Source organism: Argopecten irradians, chromosome 15 (assembly GCF_041381155.1).
Source record: "Argopecten irradians isolate NY chromosome 15, Ai_NY, whole genome shotgun sequence".
NCBI classification, from domain to species: domain Eukaryota; kingdom Metazoa; phylum Mollusca; class Bivalvia; order Pectinida; family Pectinidae; genus Argopecten; species Argopecten irradians.
In genome coordinates, this window is record NC_091148.1 from 7,376,896 (window position 1) to 7,397,959 (window position 21,064).

At 32.1% G+C, this 21,064-nt stretch overlaps 1 protein-coding gene across 2 annotated transcripts in view; it reads left to right on the plus strand.

The window, feature by feature from the left end:
- Positions 1–8,463: 8,463 nt before the first annotated feature.
- The window catches only part of LOC138309799 (transcription factor GATA-4-like), an 80,270-nt gene continuing 67,669 nt past the window's right edge, over positions 8,464–21,064 (plus strand). The window contains exon 1 of one of the 2 annotated variants that reach the window (XM_069251012.1): positions 8,464–8,574. The gene's annotated coding sequence lies outside the window, so the exon portion shown is untranslated. Of the gene's footprint in view, positions 8,575–11,629; positions 11,793–21,064 lie in introns of those variants that run through there. The other variant, XM_069251010.1, reaches the window with a different exon arrangement.

Here is a 21,064-nt window from a genome sequence, read left to right on the forward strand (position 1 = left end):
TTCATATCATTTATGAGAAATTCGTGTCATACGGACAATCGAGTTAATTGAATAAACTGATCAAAATTAAAATGGGTAATAGTTTTAAAATCAAATGATTAAGTTTATAGTTAATGAACGCTACTTTGATGCAATTTTGCTATTAATATACATGTATATAACTTTACATTTACGTGTCACTTTTTCTTGTTATATAAACTAACCAAGGTAAAGTGAAGTATATGAGGGTATAACTTAAAAAACATAACGTCAACTGATGACCGACAAAATGGCTGTTCCATCTTGTGGAACAAATTGTCGTTGATAAACGGTTTTCGTGGTCTAGCTTAAACAATGTTAATGCAGAGACCTTAAAATGAGTTGATAATGTAAAATATAAGCATTAAATTATCTTCCTATTGCATTTATGGTGTATATAGATGGCAGAGTTTTGCAGACAATCAATATAGCGCGCATTATGAAGATTGTCTGCAAAGCTCTGGCACCTATATACATACACCATAGATGCCATAGGAAAATATGTGAATGCTTAAATAAAAGGCGTTTTTGTACAAAATATTATTAACTTTGTTGAAATGTAAAAAAATGAATAAAATCAGTTAAGAAGTACACGATAGTATGAGTGTGACTTAACATTTCGATAAAGTAAGTCTTGTATGCATTCTAAACAGCTTTATTAAAAAAAATGTCACGTTCTCAAAATATGCACCGCAATCGACAAAACGTGTAACGAAGTTGTTACGCTACGCTATGAAAGTAAAGAAACATAATCACCGCCCGCTTTTACACATTTTTTTCGGATTGATAAATTTCAAAAGAATGAAAAGCTAACAGAAGACAGCAGTAGCGCTCTGAGGTACTGATAATATATTTTAGTTATATATACATATATGTTTTATTTTATTACATGTACGTCTTGGCTATACAGTCATATTTTGTCTGATGCTCACCAATTTGTGAGGAAATGATACAAAGCCATTAAATTTCCTCTTTCTCACACTGAGAAATTGAAATAAAAACGAACGGCAAATTAGCTTTAAAAATTATATCTAAAATATCGCCCGTCAAACTTTCAATAAATTTTCGCCGTATGCTGGAGTTATCTTCAATATCGGTCCAACTTTACTTACAACAGCTGTGATAGCGGTCTGTACACAGCGTGTTATATCTATCTGAATGTAGATGCTTTTAGATAATGATACAGATTTTCCGGATATGTGATGGCGGAAGTCGGTTCTGTATGTTAGTGCCTCCTACGTTGTTCCGTTATGAACTTAACTCTTCCCTTTTTATATGAAGTATTCCTTGCGAAGTTAGTATGGAACATTTGTATACAGATGTTGTGTCAAAAAGGCACCATGCTATTTTCTTATCTATAGTTTTTTTCGTATGTGTCTTCGGTACATAAATCTGAAATCCCATTTTTTATAGGGAATGTGTGTTTCAGTCCGTTCTTATTTCAATATACACCGCTTGATCACTATCTCCTCGGAATGTCTTTTGATTCTGGGATTGGCTTTTAAATTTTGTTAAGTGACGGTAGGTTTTTTTTAACATGGCCCCTTACATTGGTGTCTTGTTCTGTTTACGAAAAACATTTTCAAATATGTTCTAGACGCTCGTAAAACACAAAAATATCGAAATAATATTACCACATATATAATTTAAAAACCATTACTTAAATGACTTTACTGCATTATACAGACGGGTCTTTATATCACCATGCAATTTAGAAAAAAAAATAAAAAAAATTGACACTTCAATTTTCCATTAGTTCAGACAAAATAGAAAATGAGCCGAATTAACAATTGACTTTTTTTCATAGATTCGCAAAACAACAGGACATAATGTCATAAAACTATTTTATTGACAAAATATATTAATAAAACTCTCTTAATGTGTGCCTGGGCGGTCCGATCTGATTTCTGCAGTGTTTATTGACATAAACAAAAGAACCACTGTATCTTAAAAGAAAGACACTTAAGTTTCGCTACAACCCTGACACTCCAATTTGTTAGCTTACAGATCAAAAAAAATATATATGAAAACAAACAAAAAATATTTAATTAATTTCACATTTTTTGTTATATTACGAATAATTTTAAAATGTTGTTAGATGAAGCAAATGTCTTTTAACAGTTGCATTAGAACATTAAATACCATTTTATATCTGAATTTTTATTTTTGATAAAACTGACAAAACTTTTAAGTAAGATAATGTCTTCATTATTACAATGCTTATAACTGAACATAAAAACAAAGTATCCCCCAAAAACATATGTTGTAAAGACCATATCTAGTGAAGTTACGATAGCATACCTTGTATGAACGACCCAGGCGATAGGGAATGTTATATATGCCGGTTTTTATCATTTAGTTTGATACCCTTTAGTCTTACAACTATATAATGGGCCATAAAAGAAAATACTCTATGAGATTGACGGTTTTCTGTTCTGTTTAAACCAATCACATTCAGCCGTTTTCTGAAATAACAGCGAATATTCATTTAGGTATTTCTAATCCATTCCAAACACTGCATGTGTTGAAAAAGAAACAACAAAGTTCTGTGTTAAAAATCAACAGTTATGTTTAAAATTTTGATAAATGATTTGTGTCGATTTAAAGTCATTCTAAAAAGTGAATATTAAAATATGATTATGATATAATCAATTCCATAGCCAACGGGTAATGATGATAATGGGCACGCGCAAGGGGATTTAACTAACCTTATATACAGAAGGTTTATTTTAAATTTCTTGTTTTGAATTATCTATAATGATAATCCCACGCTGCGTAGTGATATCATACCATTTTACCACCATATGTATAGATCATATCAGAAAGTGTTATCACCACTAGTTCGCAAATAGAAATTTGAATTTCAGTTTTGGACATTCTGAAAACGCGTCTGTATACATGTATAACGTTATTTGATTGTGTGCCATATTTTCAATTTCGTTATCAATGGCACAAATTAAATTCCATGATAGCATTTGTATTTGGAATCATTGGCATGTTCGTATGAAAACAGCTAAACATTGTCTAGAAATCATCAACCTTTTTATGAATGAAAATTCCAACTAAAAAAGAAAGAAATGGTATAAAATAATTCAAATGACATTTTGAAATAGAATTTGATGCAGCATTATTAATTTTGTAAAACATTTTGCTTTCTTTTCTGAACTGATTATTGTAACTGATGGCAGGCTTTTATAATAGGCAAATAAAAATTGTTGCACTTTTTATTATTTGTGATTTCGTTTTGTTCGATCAATAGCCGAAGGTAAACATATATAACATGACGTTACAATCAATACCTAGCCGCAAGGACAGACAACTCTTCCAATATGTTCACAGAGAATGCATTGTAACATGATTGTTATATCCTAGGTTGGTTAATAATGGATTAGGATCTTAATCATTATTATTTATTTTTAAAAGAAAAAAAATATTACCGAATATCATGCTATTTTTCGCAGATCATGGTATACGCGATTTCAGCTAAAATCGAGAAAATTATAATTTATCACGATTTGAATTTTTGCGATTTAACTTTCAGGAACAATATAATTCAATTAATTCTGTTTCGCGGATCATTTTTTCGATCATATTAATATCTCGCAACAATAACAGATTGTTATGTGGTATGCATGTTTGCAGCGCTGTCCTCATATCAGCATTTGAAATGAAGTTGAAGGATTAAACTTAGACCAAGAAGGCTGTGTTTTGTCACCACATTGAATTAAGCCGTTATCTGGTGTCAAAATGATTCAGACATCGCTACACCTGTTGGTGCTGTATTGTATAACACGATTTTATCACAGGGGTGAGAAAAAGAGCAAAATATCATTATTTGCCAATAAACTTCACTTAGTGATAAGGATAACTTAGACCTTTTTTCTGCACAAAAACATGTGTATACTTTATTAAACCATATTATGTAAGAACAAACTGCAACATAAACTTCTAAACACTAAGAAGACCATTTTGCATAACTAGATTTAGTTTCGCTCTCCTCTGGTGAGAAAGTTTATATTTTTATAACTCTATGTCAAGTGTAGGGTAGAATGTGGAAACAAATCTCGCACAGGTCACGTTATCTTACACGAAAGGTCACGTGGATGAGATTTCACGATAACTGTTATGTTTCTTCATATCATTATACGCTGTGTTTAATTCGACGAGATTCCAAACGAAAATGGTTTAAATTATAAACAAATGACAAAAATGGATTCTGTTTCGACAATTTTCAAGCCAAAGCCATATCAATTAAATTTTAATTATGTAAACTGTTAAATTCTGAAGTGTTATTGCATTGAATACTTAAATGTTCGAATGTTTTGAACCGAAAGACTGTTGAACCATGTGCCTTGTAAGTGGTGTGCTTGGGTATATGTTTTAGACAGTGGGAGATTTATTATGTTTATTTCAACATTTTTTCTCCCTTGTTACAACACATATTAACTTCCCGGTATATTAACGATATTTAAATGCGACCACAAATACGCATACGCATAGCCTTTTATCGCTACAATGCCATCTTCTATTCTTCAAAAAACTATTTCATCAAGCTATTCTCAACACATAGAGATGTCAGCAGAAATATTTCATTTTTAGGTAAGTCTACACATAAATGTAGACTTTCCCCTACTTTTACATTTCAATATATTCTTCATTTACCAATTATCTATTATATTCAATCAAGGCCTTTTCAACAAATTTATGTTAACAAAATTGCATTATGTATTGCAGAAGTAGGTCTACAATCGTTCGATTTCAACCACTAGAAGTTATGCACTTTGTTAAAGAAGAATTAATGTACTGTCTATCAATTTTAACGAGATATCTATTTTGCAAAATGTTTCAGGAATACTGTGAAATTTTTCGTGGGGGCTTAATATTCATGGAATTAGTTTTTTGACCAAAATCAATTAAATTTACAACTCCACGAAAACTAATCTTTATAATGAATATGTACAAATATCAGGTTATGTTTTCTTTCTCCACGAAATTAAGTGCTAACGAAATTGTAAAATTGTATAATCCACGAAAATTCAGAGCAAATATACAAATGCACGAATGTTAGTAAGACCCATTGACCGCAAATTATGTATTTGAGAAAATGTTGACAATACTGAAGACACGGAACATTTTATATCCGAAAATGAAACGGTTTAATGAACCTTTTTTCGTAGGCTGTTTTAAGTTTTCGATTTTATGGACATATTACAATTTCATATAGAGACTAGTAATAATTGTGATGTCATATATATGTGTGTTGGAGCAATACGTCATATTCTTTAAAGAAGAAAGAAATCCTATTTAACCCGCAAGGACAGATAACTCTGTAATATGTGAAGACATTATAAGATTTTTTCACGGCAACAAAGGTTCTCATTGACGTAGTTAACTGCGATTTACTGAAGGCGTAGAAGTTCAAAATACGTGAACTGAAAAGGTAAATTTCGGATTAGGAAGTTGGATTTGCTTTTGAGTCATAAGCAAATTGTCAAAACACTGAAGCAACCCTTTCATCAGCTAAGTTTCAATAACGGTTTTTGGAAATATATGACAAATACATGTACAGCAAATAAAAATAAGACCAAAAAGCAAATATAGGTAGTTGTTAAAAAGATACAAATGCAGAAAGACGAAATAAATGGGACGATAAAAGACGAAAAGTTATTGATATAATATGAGCCGGCAACTATACGTAAACACAGATCAAGTTCAAAAGTATCACCTCATGCCATTAACATTTGCGAATGTGCTGAAATTGCGTTTTAAAATATAATCGCTTTGGTATATAACAATAAGATGCGAATCACATTAGGCTAAACGAGGGATTCATGGAGTAAATTGAAAAGCAAGCCAGATTTGAGAAGGAAGGAATGCGCGTCTGTAAGACTTACGCAATATGGCATTTGCCATTGACTGCGATTGAGGTAGCAATGGTGTTATCGACATGACCCATGCAGCACGTGCTTGCCAAATTCCGGAACTAATGACCCAGCCTTCTTTTCAAAATTTAGACATTACCTCGGCCAGCTTGTAACCTTTTTTCATTTGAATTCTTTTAAACATTTCACTCCTGTTTCAATTACAGAAGTTAAATTGTACCTATAATTGAAGAAACCAAATGTAGTTCCGAAAGGTCGGACCTTTGGTAGATAAGCGGTTCTTCTGTTGACGAGAAGCAAATGAGCCATTTCTTCGCTGACACCATACAGTACAGAACTGCATTATAAATTGGCACCTGATCGGAATGAAAAAAATAAATGTAGGTGGTTAAAAAAGTCTTTCAAGGTGTGTACCCATCCAAGTCATCGAGGTTAATTACGGCTAGGTGGCGCTGTGGATCGCGATGCGGATGCGCAATGACCTTTGGTGACCCCACACTAACACCTGATGTCTTGAGGTGTTCCTGTTAATGATCGCAAGGCAACATTAACGATAAACAAACATCAAAGACGGAACTTTGCTGGATTGTAAACAAACACACACGACCCTTTTCATTCTAAAGGATACCTATATATACTGGAAACATTTTTGTTTCGCGTCTATATGCAATAAAAGTGACCACCTCTATATAAAGACCACCTGCTAAATAGACCACTTTTGTTTGATCTCAAATGGTGATTTTAGACATAATATGACCTGTGTATAAAGATCAAATGACTATTAAGATCATTTCTACATTCGCGATCAGCGACAAGGGATCTTGCTGATAATCCTGCTATCACTAAAGCATTGATGTTATTACTTTTTGCTTATTTCATCGGGGTATTATTTTTTTATAAACTGTGAGAATCCGTGTTTTCTGAATTGTACAATATCTTGTCTCGAGAACAAGTTTCAGTTTGTACATGATAAGGTCTAAATTTAACCAAGGAACTATACTGATAAAGAGACGACGTGCATCCGCAAACAATATTACTACAGTCAAACTATAAAGATGAAAATAATTAAGAACACAATAAAATAAATGGACACATGTGGTTATATTATGTTGATATTGGAGTTTAATAATACAAATTGAGTACATGAAAAAAATCCCAAAATGTAAAATAATTATCTAGAAAAGTATTCCTTTCCACTTATTTTCCGCATAATTCTTGGCCCAGTTGTTACGGATCATATTTGCTTCGCCAATACAATATAAAGACTACACATGGTCAAACCAAGAAGCAAAGTTGTGTTGTCCTTTTACAGTGGTATTAGTCTTACTAATTATAAAGTGAAATCTTCAGAAATGAGTTTTATCTAAACATAAATAAAGCATAAAAACAACAGCCTACCTTTTTGAAATTATGTGTTGATGCAAATGCGTATAAAACATCATGCATGTTATCCCATGCCTTTATTTAAATTATACAGTTTAATTCTTCAAACACGTTACGGTTTTCAATAGATTAGTGAAGAAAAATATAGGGAGTTCACTCAGCTATGGCACACATATATCTTTAAATAAGATTTTTTATCGTTTATTATCGGATCAGATATTAAATGTATACACCGGTTTGCTTTGTACTCTTGCATAACAGAAAGGACACTAAAATAGCCAAAATTTAATTGAATTTATAAAATACATCTGTTTAATTTAAAAAATAAAAATGAAATCGTATTAAATTAACAATATGCATTTGTTTATCAATCTTCATTTTCTATATAGCAGTATGTGTACTGATAAAACCTTCACGAGAACGCGTGAGCAACGTATTTCAGATAGACCCCTAAGTATATTGAAGAATGCAGAACAAGGAAAATGTATCCAAACGCTTCTTCCCCTCCTAGCGAGGAGCCGAGATAAATAGAGAATTTCCGAGATAAGAACGATAACACCAGATTGGGTCGGGACACTTGGAGTGTCAAAATGGCCGCTCACGTGGGAGATTAATTGGGGAGGTAAATGTAACAGCTGTTAGCAGCCGTCTAAGTTTAATTCACATTTTATGGGTATTCCTCATATATTTTGATTTCCACAACCTTACCCTGTCATCTCGAAAACGATTTTCGGCAGTTTAGCTCGGGTCCTCGTAATTTTTCACCGTAGGCGGAGATTTTTAGCAGAGTGATGGTATTTTATACAGATTTGCGTCCTCGGGCGCCATTTCGACTGGCAGCAGCAATAATTTATAAAGTCAAGCGAGGTCATGATGAAAACGAGACTACAATTTGATAAATTACAGATGGGCGGGGCTTAAGTGTCACGCACGTGCTAATTTCAATTACAACATGACGTAATTACGTTTACTCCCAAGATACTCTTATAATTATAGCAGCTTTAGACATATTTAAAATCATATTTCTAAATGCAAACTCGCTTTCTTACTTATACAAATACATCAGTACTCTGATTTCCCAATTATTTCAATCAATAAAAACCAGCAAAAATCGACAAAAACAAACAATTTTCTCCTCATTCAGGTTTTTTTTTATTCTACGATACATGGTTTGATTGCATGTTAATCTGGACCAGTCAGATCTGTTTTCAGCTGCCAAATATTTGTATAGGACAAAACGAAGTCTTATTTCATTTGGCTTCGATTCTGGATCACGGTTGCCATGTATATTGTAAGTAAATTTCATTTTCACTACCTAATCAAATCAAAAATTGATTTCACTTATATGTTTGTTGGAATAAGTTTTGTTTATAAATGAAACGATTTAATGTTTTTTAAGTTACTATTTACTAAAGTACATGAAAGTATGCCTGAATACATGTTTACGATTTTACGTGATACCTTTTGGGGCGTTGAAAACAAAAATCCGCCAATCCACCATGGACTATCCGTTGATTAGTTTTCCCCCCTGAAGCCTAATTGTAGTAAGTCAACTAGACTACAACGAACTTATTAAACAATAGCGACGAGGAAAAACGCCTTCCTGCAACGAGCACGCTTTAATAATTTTTGTTTTATTTTGTTTTTCAGATATATATAATTTTAATCATATTAATACAAAAACGTTGAATGGTCTCGCAATGGTTGATATGATTCGTCATTAATACTTTCAACAAGAATACATACACATGTGACCACACACTCTCTTATACTCAATTGTTAGTATTTTGTATCAAATGTGTTTTGATACGATCGACATCGTTTGTATCTAGTATAATCCCACAAAATGGAAATGACTGTTAAATATGTAATTAACAATTTTAAAATTCGGTCGAGAGTAAAACCGCTAGAGTGATATCGAGAATGGCTTTTTATCTTTATCACCCGGTTTTATCATTTTCTTCTTTATCGTTGAGACAAGATAAACATTCCCTGACGACATGTGTAAAACATAATAATTTGTCACTTCGTTTTTGTGATGACGATTTCGCTTTCACATGGAGAATACAAACGGCTCCGTTTGATTCTGTCCCCGATACTGTTAAAGTTAGATAATGTCTTAACTGGTTTATATCAAACTTCACGATAGTCTATCAAATTATCTCGTATATGAGAACATTAAATGATAATGATTTGATACCAAAACATAATATACAAAACCAATGTAATGACATTGTTACGCAACCAGTTAATATTCTTTGGCTGTGTCAGAATATCATAAGATATTCCATATTTCTCACCATAGAAAGCTGTTTAATCATATAATTATTATAAGATTATTATTATGTGAATAAAAAAATTACAACTTAAAAATTCTTCATATTTATGACGCATTCATTGCGATTTATTTTAATATGTCTTCTTTAGTATGTGAATTATTGTAAAGGATTAAATTTCGACTTATTTCTTACCAATCTACAAATATGATTTTACTAAAAATTCACAATCATATTCAATGTATAACACTTTAAGTGAAATACAAATATGCCATACATCTGACGCTTTCATACTCTGCATTATTTTGTATAAATAGCTTTTTTTAATAATTCCGATTAAGAAATACACATATTGGTAATTTATATTTTAGATATACTAGACAAAGCTTGCATTCACGCAAATCTTATTGGGGTTAAATACGAAATCTGAAATATATTTGCTGGCAACATAGATTGCAATGACACGACAACCCATCAAGTTAGTTTGACGGTGTCAGCCAAATCACTGGTAAGAATACAAACGGTTTCCATATATTGTCTGCAACCGTACTGTATATTTGCATATGCTCATTTGAAATACTGCTTCTTAAAGAAAACGCGTTTATTGTTTTGATATATATTCATTACTGATATTGTATGTTATGCTTTTTTATGTTATAGCATTATATTTTATCATGTACACTGTATATGATAAGCTGGGAAATTTTCTTACTTTTATATATTGTTTTTTTATGATTACTAGATGTTCTTTTATTATATTTATTGTCTTCATAAATCTGACAATAGACGCGTTTTTATTACGAGATGGATTTTACTCGATTATGAACAGACAATTAAAAAAAAACTCGTGCCATCATTGCATAAAACATAACCTTTCAACGATGATTGATTCCGCATTATGTTGGGGGTAAATGACTGGCGTTGCAAAATGTTATTTTCACATAATACTTATTGCGAAGAAGTCGTAGAGTTGCTCAGCTTTCGTATAAATTGTTTTCAAATTATTTATACCATTGCATTTTTATTTACATAATCGTATCAACTCAACTACTAACTTGGTCTTCTGCGCTTAAGAATAGTAAATACATACTGTTACAAACTTTAAACATGAGAAAATCAGTATTTTGTAATAAGCAAACAGCATGTTTGTAATTTTATTACTGTAGTAAACGCATTTCAGTCTATTGATATATTTTCAGTTTTTATAAGACTTTAAATAGATTCCGACATTATTATTGTTATAATACAACGTCCGACAAGAGCCTGACAAAAAAGATATGCAAAAACTGTTCCAAAGAAAAGTGTAACAGATTTTGATAGCATTCAGCCATGCTGTTGTCGGCCATCGTAATATCATTTTTTAAAGAAAATATATGACGTTGTGTTAGTGTTATTTGGACTGAAGAAGGCCCTATATTGGCTGAATATATATTTCATAGAAATGATTTTTTTTAATTTTACTTTGAATATTTTCATTTTGGGCTTTTATTTCGGAGTATTGATATACTAGCTTTATATCGTGCTGTGTCATTAATAAAAATACATGTATATCTTCTTCACCCTGTTCAAGCATTCCGGAAAAATAATTACGGTAATTGGGGCGATTATTATGCCACTACTGGTATTAGCAAAATTGAAGACGATAAAATCTTAGTGGTATATTATACATGCAAAGACTGTTCGATCATAGATAAGTTGCGATTTTTTGTTCCGTTGTGGGACAGATATACAAGTTCTCCCCAATCTTTGTATAGATAAACACTACATATTGTATCAGGCAGCGGTTATTATCTTTAGCGATACCCCTCAGAACACACAGATTTGAAGAGTGGATATCTCCAGCAATACTGGAGTGTCTTAGACATGTTATCGTGAAACCGCCAAGCTTTTATTATAATATTCTGCAGTAGTCGATAGAATTATCAAAATATATCTTATTTTGTCCAAGTTTATTTCTAGCTATCGTACTCTCAAGTTACTCGAACCCTTGGTCTATCTCCCCAACAAACGATAAGTCCCCTTTATATTGGTTTTGACGAGCTCTACCAATGTCACTTAACCCTAAACGGCTGCAGGCAAACTTGTTAAAATTGTGCGTTCATGATGTGTTATATTGAACATGTTAATATTATATGTGTAGGAATATGTTTTGTGGGATTTTGCTCTTAACCTGTAATATAATAACTGATCGGGCTGTCATATTCCTGTGTCAGAAATGGGCAGTATATGATAGGTAAGTAAATTTGATATTTATATTCAAAAGCATATTTTTTTCTTTAGAATTGAAAGGATGTTGTTATTGCATTTTGCCTGCCAGATTTTCACTTAAAAGTATGAATCCATATAATTTTCCATTTACATTTTAAAGGCTCGTCATTTTTGTCTGTTTCATGTTTGCTTCATTATCAAAGACCTTGATCTCCTATCGTAAAAGTCGGTATACATTACGGATGGGTTGAAACGTCTCTCATTTACAATTTCGTCTCATTCTGGAGTTTGTCAAAATCCTAAAGACATTTGATCCAAGGGAGATACAAAGTGTAAGCGGGGGTGGATGTGGATTTTTTTCCGGAGAATCTGATTGTTTTGATGATGGATAATTTTGATCCAAGATTTTGATTTTAATCTCAACTTCCATTTCACTCCCACAACACGATCTTGATATAAAGCGGTGATATATCCAGCAAGAAAGAAGTTATATCTTGATGATGTGTAGCTTTTCATACAGAGATAAACATTTAATATGTTATGTTATGTTTTATAAATTTATTTATCAACATATTTACGTGTATTTCGTATCAGTGGTATTTGCCGCCTTAGCCTTTCTGTTTATAAACTTGCTCATATTTTTTCTGTAAAATTGCCGTGATGAATTTATTGAATATTATGCATTATGTGGCTATTACGACAATATCTAAATGATAAACTTTTTATATTCACATTCTCAATTTCAGTAAGACAACTGAACGGCTACGAATTTATAACTATAAAATCTGCATTACAAAATTAATGTTATTTTGTTGTTGCCAATATATGTACTCTGTTTATACCCCACAGAATATGTATAACTGATAGGTGGAAGCTTATAAAGCCGATTGTTACAGGACACGATGAATACGGCTATTAATACGTACAATTCATCCTTTGATGTTAACATGGAAAATATATCCACTTGATGCAGGTATAAATTAATACACGATTATCATCCAAAAGAAATCCATTTTTGATACTCTGTGGAAAATGTAACTGAGATTTACACAATATGTTATTTCACCTGAGCTAGAATAATGTTTCATGTGAATATCAGGTGAACAAATCAGGACGAAATCAGGTAACAATCCGTTGTTAACACGAGGCGAAATCGAAATGTATTTAGGTTTTAGACTTTAAGGCTAAAATTTTACCTTACTTTTATATCATCATACTTCAAAAACGTTTGAATAATAATTTAATTTCCAATTGTCTATCCAAATAGATCTTAATGACTATTAATATGTTAGAGTATTGTGAATGGAAAGCTGAATTAATTATCACGATTATTTTATCAGGTGTAAAGATTATGAAAATAATGTTATGAAAATAGAAAATGAAACAATAATAATCATATCTGTAAAAACAAAAATTTAATCAAAGTAATAAAAACAACTCTCACGTGAACGTATTCAAAACGTGGTGCGGTAATATTCATATCGGGACATAAGTACATACTTAACTTGCTAATCTTAACTCTGCACGTGAGTTTGATTGACACCCAAACACGTGCAATTGACAAGCGCGTAGAGTACGGCTTGTATATTTCAATGTTTACAAAGTAAGAAGTACATGGCGCGACCAGAGCCGGGTGTGCTATGATAATTATCAATTAGACAGTATGTGTTTGGGGATTACTAAAGTGGAAAACTTACCTAAAATCTGATAGAGTCGCTATCACGAAATCTCCCACTAACATATTCCCCTTATCTCATCTGATCCCAGGGAACCCTCCCATGTCCCCATGTTAGCCCTTTATGTCCCCGATCTCTTCTATTGCAGTGTGAAGGCAAAGCCCTCAGCGTTATATACGTGGAAACTTCGGGGATATCTACGTATTTTCCCTGTCATGTTATTTTTCCTAACCAAAGAGCTAGAAAATAGGTTTTAAAATGTTTACGTAATGCTTTATTCCCCATTATGATTTAGTGTTAATTCTTAAAAATTACTAATAATATACTGGTTTTTGTTCTTTGTCTATTAATTGGTGTTTTTTTCTGTCAAAAATAAACAAATAATTAAATACATTAATACATAAACAATCCGCGTTATTATATAAATATTTTGTCTCGTAATGTGTTTTATATTCTAATACGTTAAACTAATCCGTACCACATTTATGATCCCATAACACATATACTATGTACAAGCTTATCAAAATTCTAGCATTTCATGGGAATAGCGACCAGAAATAAAATCATGCAAGTGAACGACCGCTCGTTGGCCCTATCTAACGATCTTTATACCGCAGATCTTATTTAAAACATGCTAGCATCATTTCAAGAGTACATCTGTAGATGCTATTATAAATGATCAGATATTCATAGATATGCTTCTTTTTCATAAACAGACAAGTTTGTTTGTTGGTATTTAGGGTGTTCTGTCTAGTGTACAATTATTGTTTACGGATTTTCAGTATTCAGTTAGTATAGCCATGGATGGCCAGAGTTAGTGCATTTAAGCATTGTTAAGCACATATAGAATTGTTTGTCTTGACAAGCATTTTACGGGAACACTAGTTGCACCTATTACACATCATCGTACATTGTACTTATGTAATATTTGTATCCATATTTAAGTCCTTAAATATATATAAATGGCCTTACTAGTAAGGATAAATGCAAAAGAATAAAATCACCAACACTATATATGTACATATATAAGATATTATATTTGAACAAATAGAATTTTCCTGATCTAGATTTTAGGAAAAACACTGAATCATTCTAAATGTTTCGCGTATGGAATTTTCTTGATTATACACAAAGTCGATGCAAATAAAATTACCACGAATATACCCGGCTTAACCGGATATTCATGGAAACGGGTATCGAATTAAATTAAGCGTTTTATCGTTTTATCATCTACAGTTTATTTATTAATCATTATTTAATCAACCGTAATCAAGTTTATTTGTTTTTGCTAATTAGTAACCTATTAACAGACTGGGACATTTAAGTATATGCTATGTTTATACTTATTTATGTGATATGCCATTATATCCGAGAGAAAACTTCACATCTGTACAAAATTTATGCATGACAATGTGATTTTTACTTGTGATAGTGTATACTAGTTATGACAAAAATACTTATATATTGGGTTATAATAAAAAAACCGAGGTCAACAATTTACCAAAATATAATTATATTAAACAAGAATGCTAGCGATGTACATTAGCAATTTTACCAAAATAAAGGCTAGATGTAATTATTTTTCATATTGGTTAATCCTTTCTTTTTTACAATCCACATAGTTTAAAGGATACTATTCGAAAACGATTATTTATGTTTAAGATTTTCTCTTTAGATTAAGTTTTTATTTATCATTTTCGGGAGTTGTCTTAACGTGCGAGGTATGATACGTCATATACATTTACTAATTATGTATTCATCTAACAGTTAATAAAGAAATACTGTAACTCTATAACACATATTCAGATTATTGGAATATTACGAAAACATTGTGATTTGTTCCTATTGGCTTACCATTTGTGTCCTTTTAACGTCAATTATTACTTAGCAAAATATTATTAAAATAACCTTATTAGCAAAATATTGTAAGTAAAATAACCTTATTAGCAAAATATTATAAATGAAATAACCTTATTTGCATCAATGAGAAAATGTCCTTAGCGTCGATGTTAAATACAAAATAAATACAGTATACGTTTTTGAACATAACATCAGTTCTAACATTACATATAAAGTTTATACATGTATACTAAACTCCCCTGTATAATTTGACATATTATCTATAGTAATACAAAAGTTTGCTGGATGGTTTTTTATTGTCTTCATGAAATTATCTAACACTATCATAACATAATCAATACTTTCAAATAAGAAGAACATATTTTAAGGAATCATTAATTAATAGATATCACATGTATCATCTTATGATATATAACGTTATTTCATTATCATTTTGTCTATTTTGTCAAAGCAATACTATATTATTTATTTTTTTTTTTCGTAGTGAAATATAAGGATTTATGGTGAAAATATAAGTGATATTTTCACTTCGCACTCGAGAAAAATATCAAAGTTCCCACCTCACTAGATGAAATATTACTGGTATTCATCAAGACACAAGGAATATCCTCTTCATATTTCTTCAATTATCACCACTTCCCCCGATTATTGTGAAATGCATATTATACACAACTATAGTTGTATAATGTCACGGTACAATCATTGTAAGTGACGAATATTCCATGTCATATTTTCCTCGTTATTATGATGGGCATTCCGCACCTAGAACAAAGAGTAAGATAACATATTTCAATAACTTGATATAATTTTTTGTGCAAACTTGACATGTCATGTGCATATATGATTTGACGGCATCTGGCTGCAGTAATAAACGAAATGTCACATATAAACATTTTGTGGTTGTGTATCAAAACAGTTTATAAACATATAGTCACGGTTATCAACAATACTTTCAATGATTTATTTTTGTCACCAGAGAAATATTTTTTGATAATGTACATCACTGGTTAAAGAAGCTACAATTCTCTAGAATATTAGATATTCAAGAAAAAACACTAATTTGACTTGATAATTTTAGCCTCTGTCACGTGTCTCTTTCTAGGTCCATCAAACTAGAGGGAGATAATCTAGAATTATAAACTCTAATGAGACAATACTTTTGATCTGTTGGCCAGTCTTATACCTGGTATATATGTCAATTTTAAAATGTCTCAATACTTGGTGCATGTATAGCGAGTTTCGAATAAGTCGATCGCCATCGACGGTCATTTTCATAAATGGTTTGATGTCCTACCTGCCAAGTCATGTTTTATTTCAATCCAACTATTTGTGAACATGTTTACTTCATTGAGATGTAAAATGACGGAGAAAAACTTCAGATTATCTGATGGTAACTGTTCTACGTCTAAATACGCGGTGTCGCCAGTTATCTTCAAGAAGAGCGAGATTTCATCTACTTCGATGAGTTTGTTGACCTCGGCGTAGATGAAAAATCCCTTCCCGTGTGATAAGAAGCATATTATCAGGTAATTCATGCGCTTAGTGTTGGCCATTTCGTATAATTAAATTCGCTTTGGCCAATGTATTAATCAGAATATGTTATTAACGTTGAAGGGCAGTTAAAAAGCAAGGATAAATCGACAAGGAATGTATTAGTTTTAGCTAGCTTTAAATTGTACAGAACCAATAGAAATTTGATTCAAGGAGAAAGAAAAACGCGCGAGTCAGACACCAGACGGAGTTTTTTTCGAATATTAAAAAACTATATTTTCATTCTACTTTTTATCCAGTTTTGATTTTTTACGGATGGACAAATTAAAAAAAAAAGGTTTAAAAATATTGAACATTATAAAAACTATATTGTTATGTGTGCCAAATGTATATGATTTTCTTTCTTTATTAATGTTTTGAATTGAAACTAATTATATTGGGAATTTGGAGTCTTTACGAGAAACATAAGATTGGGAACATGTGTGGTTAATAATTAAGGGTTATGATATTATATAGGACCCAGCCAAAGAGTGTGTCTGTAGCGTCACCATAGACGTTAAGGTCATGTATTTGTTTCCTTCACGTCTGCATGGGCAACCTACATATTTAATAATATCTTGAGAAAAAAGTGCACAACGATTATTTTACATCCACTAGAATTTTCGTCAATAAAACTGAGCAGTTATTACCTTTAACAGTCCATTTCACGTGTCAATTTCTCAGGGTGTTGGCAGGATGGAAAATTTCAATTTTACTTTTATTATTTAAGCTTCATCACATCGCTGATCATCTTTCACGATGTGAAACATTCTTGACTAAGCGCAGGTTGAAGAATTTCAATAAAAATCGTTATTTGACTTGATAGATGTATTTGATACCAGAAAAAAACACTGCAAGAAGGGATTAAATTTTATGCCGCAACCAGAATGAAAGTGATCCGCTGAAACGTTTTTTTCTGTTATATAATTTCTGTGTCAAGACGAAATTCTTATGGGGTCTTTAATAAACTGGCAATTCAATATTTAGTACTTCACATTTCTTACCAGCTGTAAAGATATTTATATCATAACAAAATCAAAAATGAAAATAATGTTTGACAGGGATGTAAAAAATAAAGTAGGACTTATCGATTACAGAAGTTTACATAAATATTTTAACAAACATAAGACCTTGATTAATTATCTATATATGTCATTTATTTAGGTGAATGTTGTGACGGAGGTCTTTAACTAGAGCACTTAAAGAAATTCCCACAAAAATCCCATATACTCTTGCAATGCAGCGATAAAGTATACCAGCTCATATTTCGAGACAAAATCTCTTCCATGTCAAAATGCTATAAAGTAGTTTCAAATATCAATTAAATAGAAATAAAAATAAATTATGGTTTTTCTTGTGAAGATGATTTTTTGCATTTCTCGCATTTTTGTATTAATTAAAAGTTGAATAGCGCAGAAATGTGAAAAAAAATTATCCACTCTGCCTACTGACATCACTGTTTATATACATGAACCACCATGATATGTCTTGAATATACATGTACACACTGGTGTGAATTTATGTCTCGTTTTCGATTTTAGTTAATTACATCCTTAATAGACCAATAAAGAGAATGTAAAGATTCAGTGCATAAATTATACGCAGCACTCGTCGGTCTTAGCTTAGGACAGGACAGGTTCGGAAAATTAACCAATCAAATCGTGAAAAAATCGATCCGTTTCAGCTCGTAAATCAGAGTCATATTCGCGCTTTAAATCAACGTCTTGTACGCGCTTTAATTGTTCCATCAACCACGCTGACGCCAAGCTTTCACATCTGTGAAATTGACAATTTAATTTACCTACCAAAGTTTACATGTTGGCACTGAATATATGTATGTTTTTCCTCTCCGGATTATAAACATGTTTATTAAAAATGCGCATGTTACTCGCGTGTAGAATTACATGACGAGGAAAATATATTTGAAATTATATTTATTGTAATATTTAATTTCACCATTTGCTAGTAGACAGATCTATTGATTACATTTAGTATAATTTAAATATATTGATTGTTGAAATAACAAACAAATTATAAGGCAAAAGTTCCCATAACTTATCAGCGCCTTAAATAGTGATAACTGTTTCGACACAGTGGTAAAAATATTATAAAACTTAACAGTTTCCCCATCGACTGTGATTTAATTCCTGATTGGACATAACAAGTATGGGTTACTTTCGCGAACCACGCAGGTTCAATCCTGGTACTCTGGCTTCACCCAAATATTGTGACCACTCACAACCTTCAACAGGAGTATTTACCCAGGCAAAGTGATACAAAATAATGGACTATCTTGTTGGTACTAGATCTGGACATAGAGTCATAAAAATAATAACATCTGCGTCCATCATAAGTATTACATAACACACACATGTATTTCATATTACATCTTTTTTTTTACTTATAATAATGTATAATTTGAGAGCAAAAAAAAGTTGTAAGGTGTCCATTGCTAAATTATTCTTCACAGTTTACATTTGCTTAATTCAACACCATAGACAAACCCCTCACTTTTTGCTTCTTTTATGGGTATTGTTTCAATAGGATGTAAGTGGAAGGTTAACGTTGATAATAATTACTATTAACACAAATTAAAGTCATTACCGCATAAACATTACATTAACGGATTAACATGTTCCTTGGGGACATGAACGAAAAAAAGCACAGCAAATTAAAATGACATTTAATTTGCCACCTGTGTAATAAAGCCTAAAAACAAAATAAACTGTAGAGTGTTGCCTCGGTTAATATCGTAATCTATTTTGACGGTTCACAAGTTCTGGTTATGTCTCTCTGAAAGTCATTAGTTGTTTGTGGTAATAACTAATCTTCATACATCAGGCTCCATGTCCGTCGAACGTGACTTCTTAGCAGTTTTTCTCACCACTAACACAAAATCCCCGATCCATTTCTCATGTTTCTCGAAGGGAAAACACATGTCGCCCGAATTATCATAGAACTAGCATTATACAAATTGAACAGTAATTACACACGGTCCTGTCCTAACTTGTATAGCGTATAAAAGCCTGGTGTCTGGTCTATGTTATGCCTAGGGTATGCCTCTATACATAGACACAGGAGTCCCTAGAGAGGATTTTACTGGCGTTGTAGTTCTGGGGTAATGCTGACGGAATTTACACTGGATGTTTGATAGTCGGCTAACGTTACAATGTTGTTCCTGGGGACGTCACCTGTACTTGTCTGTTACAGCTAATGGACCAACTGGTCTCTCTCACCCAGCGTGTCAGTCCTCATCCGTCAGCCTCCTCCCTCACAGCTCGCTCCCCCTCCCTCCCCACAAATTCCTACCCATTCTATCCTCATATTCCCTCCTAAGACGGTCATCCCTTCCTCCGAGCCCCTTCCATATGTGAGCCATCCCCGTAACCCTCCTCCAAATAACATCCTCATAGGACCTTTCTTTCTTTATCCCCCTTCCCACACGACTTTGCTCTCCTCCTCACACGTTCCCTAATAATACTTCTCGACCCCTTCGATATGTGGGTTTTCCCTCCACTGCTACCCATTTTATACAACATTCTGACCCTTTAGTCTTTCGCCTACGCTCTGCTTGTCTCCATTCGCATACGGTTACCCTTTGTCCCTTCTTACATGAAGACTTCATAAGGACATATTGATAATGGTTCTATATGCCAAATATCAAAAATCGATGGTTAAAGACATATAGAACCTTTCATTTTATGAAACTGTAACAACGTAAAGGTCAATGATTGTTTTCACAACTGAGAAACCAGCAACCATATCTCACTGTTATACAACCTCTATTAGTTGCAATAACTTCTTGAAATTTTACGAAAATTATAATATAGGTAATGATTTATTAATATGTTTCAATGGCGTTTTTGTTAAAAAAACCCAAAGCATACCAATATGATACTAGTTTTCTTCGCCATATAGTGGAATAAATTCCATCCAACGATGGAATAAGAAGATCAAAAATCATGTACGCAATATTTCTTCACATGAATTTCACGTGAACCGGGGCAAAAAAAGTGAATTTCACGTGAAAATGTTCACATGAATTTCATCTGAACTCCACATGAATTTAATTTCATATTAACGCTTTTCAAGTGATTTACTTTTACCTGATTTTCTCATGAAGAAAATAGACACGTGAAGAAAATATCCACGTGAATTTCACGTGAATGTGGCTTCACGTGAAGAAATACTACCTATGTATGATCTATGTACACGATTTATATTAACTTCC